Genomic DNA, 8,391 nt, shown 5'->3' with positions numbered 1-8,391 from the left:
GCCCGATCCCCCCCGGGGAGCGGGCCTAAGCCAGCAGGTAGACATTTCGCGAGGGGTCCCAGACTGCTAGAGGGCACAGGCCAGACTGAGGGACCACCTGAGTGCACAAAATTTTGTGCACTGGGCCTCTAGTAGGTAAAATAAAAAACCATGACTATAAGAAAGATAAGGGACAAAAGTACTTTACAAAAAAAAAAAGAGCAGTGTCAAATGCAATGTAGGTCAAAAGTGTGAGGATTAAGAAAGGCTCAAAGATCACTACTGAGAGCCTTTTAGGCACTGGTTAAACAGGTGAGTGGTAAAGAAATAAAATTCATATTTTGAGTAGCATTGTTCCATTCGATTGATAAACATTTTGTAGGAAGCAACAGATTTAAGCATATGTTTTGTTTTGTTTTTAACTAGGAGAGATTCATGTGCATTTTAAAAAGATAAACATAAGAACAATGGCTTTTAAGAAGAATTACCTGTAATTCAGATATACTTTCAAAATAACAACTTACTTGAAAAGTAAAAGAAGTTCAAAAACAAAAAGTTAAAAAATTTAACATTTTAGTTTTTCTTATGTATTTTATTTTTATTAAGAAATAGATAGGGTGTTTCATCTTGAAGGGTGTTGCTGGTTTCTGTTCTGTAAGAGATGCATTTAATACCAGTCGTTGCAAGTGACACTCATCATGGTCTCCACTACTCAAATTGATAATCACTGGGCCTGGTTGCAAAGAAAAATGCAGAAAGGATATTCAAGTAGAATCTGCAGATGTCTCGTGATTATTTCTGGTATTATATTTCTCATCGTTCATAAACTGATGGCCATTTATGATAGATACTGGGAGTCACAAGAAATCGTCACAATCCAACTAGAATTATCGAGGCGTCTCATTAACAAGGATCAAATTGATGCCTCATACTAAAAGGAGAAACGGACAGATGCCAACTCAGGATGATCTTAAATTAAACCTGGATGCCTCTGGGCTTTGGGGCCTTTTTAAAGTCTCTTGAGCATTTTTAAATAGAAGTAAATTTGGACAAGAAAGGAAAGAAAGAGAAAAGAAAGGAAGGAAGGAAGGAAGATTTGGAGAAAGGCCACTCTTCCATCTCCCAAACGGACTCTCATACAGGCTGCTATTCTTTGGCTTGGGGGGCGGAGGAGGAGGAGGAGGAGGAGGAGGAGGAGAGAAGAGAAGAAAAAAAAGAAAAGAAACGAAAAAAAGACAAAATTACTTGCCCAGGTTCAGAAAAGGAAAGTGATTCACCCAAGGATACATAGTAAATCAGCCAGTGATGGAGCTGGTGCAACCTTAACTACTTTTCCAAAGACAAACTTCCCATAATACCAAACTACCTTTTATGGGGGTGGAGTGTAGGAAGAGGATGGTATGAATCAAAATTGAGCCTTAGTGCTGCAGCTTTTTTTTTTAAGCCAAAGAAACAACATGAGTCACAACAAAATCTGCGAAAATAAAGAACTAGAGGTATTCTTACCATCCTGTGAGTGAACACTAAGTACCTTCATATTAGTGGCCAGTTCTACTTTAATTTGGTTAAATACAAATCAAGCTTTGTAACCAAAACACTTCTTACTCTCATACCTGGACTCAGTCCTGCTGTTAACAAAAATACCTTCCCCACCCCCAAGAAGAGCATTTTACCCATTCCAAGGGCTTAGGTTACACAAATTACATTTGGAAACTGATTTTTATCAAAACCTGCTTTTCAGACTGTGATGAAGGCCAGACTTAGGAAGTAGAGAGCACAGCTGCTCACTTGACCAAAATTATACTGACATTTAAGGCAATCTGGAACTTGCCTAGCTAACGGGTATTTAAACAAAGGGGATCTGTTTCAACTGGATTACTGGTTCCAACTCCTTGATCAGCTGCACAGTCTAATGATTGACTCCACTCAGTTTCACAGGTTGCCACCCTCTGAAGTGAAGGCAAAGGCCTCAGGAAGTGTGGCAGAATTGAAATTAGAAACAGGTACCCTCTAAATTTTATTTGCAAACATAGAATTTAACAGAAATAATTAAAAATCATAGGATGTCTGCTCTAATCATAAACTTCTCGTCCACTACACATATCACTATAAAAATCCATTTCCAGGGGCCACACATGAGTTCCTCAGGAGACATTTCTAAAAAATGACATCAGAACAACAAAGTGACAACAAATACATACGTATCAACAATTGAATCTAAAAATCAAATGAATAAAATATCTGATGAACAGAATAAACTGGTGAATGGAATAGAATCAGGGGCATGGAAATGGAACAGACTGACGATTCTCCCAGGTAAAGGGGTTTGGGGGGCATGCGGGAAGAGATTAGACAAAGATCATACATGCATGCATGCATTACCTATGAACACAGAAAACAGGGTGGTGAGGGCCTGGGGTGGGGTGGGAGCTGGGTAGAGGGAAGCTATGGGGGGGGGTGGGGGGAGAGGGACATCTGTAATAATCTCAGTAATAAAGATTAATTTAAAAAACATTTTTAATGACTTCAGTTGAATGTAAACATGTGAGCAAATCACAAGACCAGTGTGAACCAAATGATTGGGAGTTATCTTTACAGGTCACTGAATAAAAGATGAAAAAGGACAAAAGAATATATTGCTGGCATTAACTGCTTAGGCTTGCAAACAATGATGAAATGATTCACAAATTACAATTAGCTGAAGCCACAGGAAATGAATCTGGGGAAAATGCTACCCCATCACTCAACAGGTAGGGCAAGAAAATAAAAATTCTGACCACAATCCCTAGTTCCTTCCGTCTCATAAGGAGGAATTTCTGAATTAAGAATTAAGTTTCTATTTGTGATAAAAAAGTTTTCATACTCATGCATTTAGGTTTTCCAGTTGGAGGAAAGAACCTGCAAATCTGTGATTTGTCCTATTTGAATTAATATTGGGAAGAGGAAAAAGAGAGTTGGTTGTCTGAGAGTTTTCTTTGAAAAAAAAATAGATATTTAGTTATTAATAGATATCTTGGACCCACATGCTATAATTCTAAACAAGTAAGTATTTTTGAAGCTGGACGTATAGACACTGGTTCACTAATATTTACTGCTTCTTGCTTCAATCACCTCTTGACATTTATTCACTGATAACCATCTGAGGGTTCCTCTAGCCCTTCGTGTACCTCACAATACTGGTGAGGATTCAGTGAGGCTTTTGATCTCAGGCTAGTCATTTTTCTGCATACCAGAAAGTAAAATGGTAACTACAGTGCCTTGACCGGAATCGAACCTGGGACCCTTGAGTCTGCAGGCTGACGCGCTCTATCCACTGAGCCAAACCGGTTAAGGCAGTGATTTTTATTAATACCAAATTTTCTTTTCTTTTTTAGTTTTATTTTAGTATTTATACTTTTGCCCCAGTTTTGAGACATAATTGATATATAGCATTGTATAAGTTTAAGGTGTATAGCATAATGACTTCACTTAATATATTGTGAAATGATTGCAAGGATAATGATTAAAAGGATAAGCTATGAAGTCAAACTGAGTTCAAATATCTGCTTTTCCGTTTATTAAATGCATGGCCATGCTATCTGTTCCCTCTTTGTAAAAGCTGGATAACAATAGTACTTATATCACAAGGCTGCTGTGAGAATTGAGTTAATAATATATGTGCTGAGAACAGAGTTAATGTGAAGTTCCTAGCGCATGGTAAATGCTCAATAACTCTGAGATAGTAATATTACTATTATCATATCATAACCATTTGTCTCAAGAAATCCATCAGTAAAATGAGGACAGTAATTCCCCCTGGAAAGTTCCTATGAGGACTAAATAGAAATGTATGAATGTGCCCCATATATCCCAAAGTTCAGGGTGCCTATGAAGAAGGGTGGTAATTCATCGGAGTGAGCTTGTAACTCTTGCATGCCTGGTACCTACTGGGTTTTGCCTACCAGTCAGGTATAGAAAAGTGCCTTCTTATAGCAACTTAACGTATCTGACTCTCCTCAGCAGCCTCTTTGCTCCCCTTCACATCTACCTATGGTTTTGGAGATTACTGCTTCAGTTAAAGAAACAACAACTTATTTATCGACCTTTTGCAGTAAATTATCCTTGATGGTTTTTTGTTGTTGTTTATTTTTACTATAATTATAAAGTCAAAAGCAAAAGCAACCCCAGCTTTGCATCCCCATTAGCCACTATTTTAGCTCTATGACAATCCCTCTGAGCTTCAGTTTCCTCATCTATAAAGATAAAAACACACTCATTTTACAGGATTGTAAAATGAATGAAGAGATTAAATATGCAAAAGACTTGTAGTGTACTAGAAATGTAGATCAACAAATGTAGTTGTTTTTTATTTTATTGTATTGGTTTTCCCAAGGAGTTTATTTGGACAGACCAGGGGACAGGGAGGCCCTGCATCTCAAAGAAGGTTTTGGGCCTCTTGGGGGTGAAGTGTGGTTGTGCTGGTGATCAGGTGGGGCAGTGGGAACTTGATCTTGGAATCGTGAAACTGCCAGTCTGCCGAGATCTCCTTCATGATATGGATTGAGTGGGTGCAGGCACGGTGCCTGGCCCCCACGTCTCAGTAGCACTACGTGACCACACCTGCGGCGGTCAGGCTGATACTCCGGGTGCATGTTGTGGGTGCCACTGTAAGAGTTGTAGCACAGCCAGATGCCAAGTTCTTCATCCAAAGGGGGTATTTTTCAAAGATCTACCCACAGTAGATAATTTCCCTTGCAGATTTCTTCATCTTCTTCAATTGAGATATAGTATCAGAAACAGGACTTGGAGATGACATGGTCAGTTAGGTGCAAAGATGTGTATGTGGTAGAGGATTGGTGTGCGGCACTTGGGGGTGGGCAGCAGCACCCTACTACTTGTACTCTGGCAGCGTGCCCAAAACCTTCATAGCAATCTCTCTACATTCACTGCCACCCACAGAAGGTGTAGTTGTATTTTCTTATGATTAGTTATTATTTCTTTACCAAGGGATCATAGCTTTTTTAAGAAATACCTTCCATGACTTTGAGTTTAATTTATAGGCCTCCATCAGAAAGGTGAAAATACACAGATTGCAATTATACCAAACAATTAAACTAGAGTTGCCAAAATATCCTTTAGGAAATATGTATATGCAAAATTGTCTTCGGGTTTATTCCAAAGAGACTCCCAGGGACTTCCATTAGTGTAGTTTCCAACTGTCAAAATTTTGTGCTTCCATCACCAGACACTCAATTAGAAGTTGATCTGGCTACTGAAGGTTTCAATGATAAGGACATTACTGACTTTGAGGGTTGATATTTTTTTTATGTATCTAAGTCAAGTGTGATTTCTTTGATTATTCGGTTTGGGATTATGAAGTCATTAAATTTCAGAAACAGAGGAGCCTTAAGAGATATATTAGTTCCGCATCCTCACTTTACAGATGAAGAAACTGAAGTATAGAGAATTAAAGTAACTCCCACATGCTTGCATAAGTAACCTCTACATTACAGCTGTCTCTGCATTTCATTTGGCCTTTATATCTATAATACTCAATGGCTGCTACTCTGGATCACATGGATTTGCAAACCGAACTATTCTAGTAAATTGATGACTCTGCAGAAATTAAGAATACTGTGGATTCATCATGAGTGTTAAGATGTTCAAAGCAACTTTCTGAAATTTTAATATCAATACGTAATACTGATGGGCCTTCAGAATCCCTATAGAGCTATCACACTGAAATCCTTAAAAATACAATCATGCACCGTTTAAAGACAGGGATATACTTCTAAGAAATGTGTCATTAGTGATTTCATCATATGAACATCATAGAGTGCACTTATACACACCTAGATGGTATAGTGTACCACACACCTACGCCATGTGGTATAGCCGTTTGCTTCTAGGTACAAAGCCTGTACCACATGTTAGCATACAAACAAGAGATTTGGTAAACATGAGATTTATGAGGCTGCTGCCACAATAACATGGCATATTGTTATACAGAAAACTTTTTTGTAAATAAACTTTTTTTTACAAGAGTACACTCTAAAATAACAATAAAGAGTATATTATAATAAATATGTAAACCAGTAACATCATTAATTTTTCTATGTGATTGTATGTGTACTTTTAAATATATATATATATTTTATTGATTTTTTACAGAGAGGAAGGGAGAGAGATAGTTAGAAACATCGATGAGAGAGAAACATCGATCAGCTGCCTCCTGCACATCTCCTACTGGGGATGTGCCCGCAACCCAGGTACATGCCCTTGACCGGAATCGAACCTGGGACCTTTCAGTCCGCAAGTTGACACTCTATCCACTGAGCCAAACCGGTTTCGGCTGTATGTGTACTTTTATATGAGTGGCAGCAAAGTAGTTTTTTTTACATCAGCATCACCACAACATGTAATGCCTTGCACCATGACATTTTAATGTCTATGACATTACTACATAAGAATTTTCCAACTCCATCACAATCTTATGGGAACATCATCCATCATATCTGCAGTCCGTGATTGACCAAAATGTTACTATTAGGCACATGACTGTATATGTAAATTCTGTTGGACTAGCACATACAATCTTATAAAATAAAAGAACTCTGGAATGTTTGCTGAATGAATGAAAGAAATTGGACAAGCATCTTAATTTTCTCCTTTTTAAAACACTTTCCTCCCTTGACTTCCAGAATACCACTCTCTTGGTTTCCCTGCTTCCTCTCAAACCACTAGTTTCTCGGTCTCCTTTATTAAGCATTCTTTGGAACTCCCGAATGCTGGTATATCCCCAGGGGTTCGTCCCTGGAGCACTTTCCTACACATATTCTCTCTTTAGATGACTTTGGCTTTCCACTTATATTGTGATAATTCGACAGAGTGTATGTTTATCAAAACCTCCCTTAAGTTCCAGACTTCTATATCCAAATTGTCTATTTAATATTCCATTTGGCTTTCTAACAGGCCATCTCAAACTTACCAAAGTAACACATCATTTTATATTCTACTCCTATTTCCTATATCAACATGTTTCTTGGATAACCTGCCCCCTCTTACTAACTGAAACCAATATCCATTAGATGTTCAAGCCTATAACCCAGGAATCGTTCATTAATCCCTTTACTATATTCTGTCATCCAAACCATCAGCAAACCCTATCAATTCTCCCTTCTTCCATTGAGCTAGATTTCAGGTGGTTCTGAATGATGGTTGTTCTGTATTTCAGTTGTAGTTCTATGTGGTTGAGGGAGGTTGCCGAGTCCCATATTTACCTATGCTCATTTTGCCCAGTATATCCTAGCCTAATTCTTTGACCTCGTCTAATTCTTCCCTTCCTCCGCTCACTATGCCAGACGCTGGAAAGATTCCTTTCTCACTGTCAAAGAGCAATTCATAACTAAGTAGAGGATTACAGAGGGCTCAATCATAATACATCAATTCAGATGTTTAACATTTCTAGTCATATACCGCATTGTAGAATTGTGGGAAAGCACCCTGCACCAGAAAGTAAAGGGTGGCTATTAAAGAAGGCTGAGAATTGTAAAAGATCTGAGAATTACCTAGAAATATAAGCAAAACATTTTAATAACTATAGATTGTATCCCTTTTCTCTTTTCAGTCCTCTAACTTTCGTAAAGAAAACTCATCCAAAAAAGGATCTATATCCAGAACACTCACAAAACTCCCAAAATTCAGTAATTAAAAAACACACAAACCAACTAAAAAGTTTTTAAAACTTGGACACTTCACCAAAGAGGTTATGTGGCTGGCAAAGAAGCATATGAAAAGACATTTAACATCATTAGCCATTAGAGAAATGAGATACCACTACACATTAGAATGGCTAAAATTTTTAAATGATAATACCAAGGGATGTTGAAGATTCAGAGCATTGCAAGGAAGAATATAAAATGGACAGATTCTTATAAAGATATACTTACCATATGACCCATCAAGTTCATCCCAGGTATTTAACATAAAAAATGAAAACTTAGGTTCACACACATATTTGTACATGAACATTTATGGCAGGTCTATTCATATTCCCCCCCCCCCCCAAATTGAAAATAAACAAAATGTCCTTCAGAGCTGAATGGATCAGCAAACATACAAGGGAATACTACTCATCAATTTTTTTAAAAAACAACTAATTGTTGATATATGTAACAATTTGGATGAATCTCAAAGGCACTATAGTGAGTGAAAAAAGCCAGCTTCGAAAGGTTATATACGATTCTCACAGCCAATTGGCCTGGAGGTCAAATCCCCCCAGTGTTACCAACAACAATCAAGGCTTAACTACAACAAGACAGTGCACAAAGACCACTAGGGGGTGCACCAAGAAAGCATAAAAAATGCGGAGACAAAGAAACAGGACACAAATGACAGAAATGGAGGAAAGCATACTGCGGGATATAGAGTTCA

At 37.9% G+C, this 8,391-nt stretch overlaps 1 protein-coding gene and 1 pseudogene across 2 annotated transcripts in view; both read right to left on the bottom strand.

The window, feature by feature from the left end:
- NR6A1 (nuclear receptor subfamily 6 group A member 1) overlaps window positions 1–8,391 on the bottom strand; it is a 57,405-nt gene that overhangs the window by 38,247 nt on the left and 10,767 nt on the right. The window lies entirely within an intron of this gene.
- On the bottom strand, window positions 4,326–4,885 carry LOC102753891 (annotated as a pseudogene).

The sequence above is a fragment of the Myotis davidii genome, unplaced genomic scaffold (assembly GCF_000327345.1).
Source record: "Myotis davidii unplaced genomic scaffold, ASM32734v1 scaffold142, whole genome shotgun sequence".
Classification (NCBI taxonomy): domain Eukaryota; kingdom Metazoa; phylum Chordata; class Mammalia; order Chiroptera; family Vespertilionidae; genus Myotis; species Myotis davidii.
This window is presented reverse-complemented; position numbering and strand designations above follow the sequence as displayed.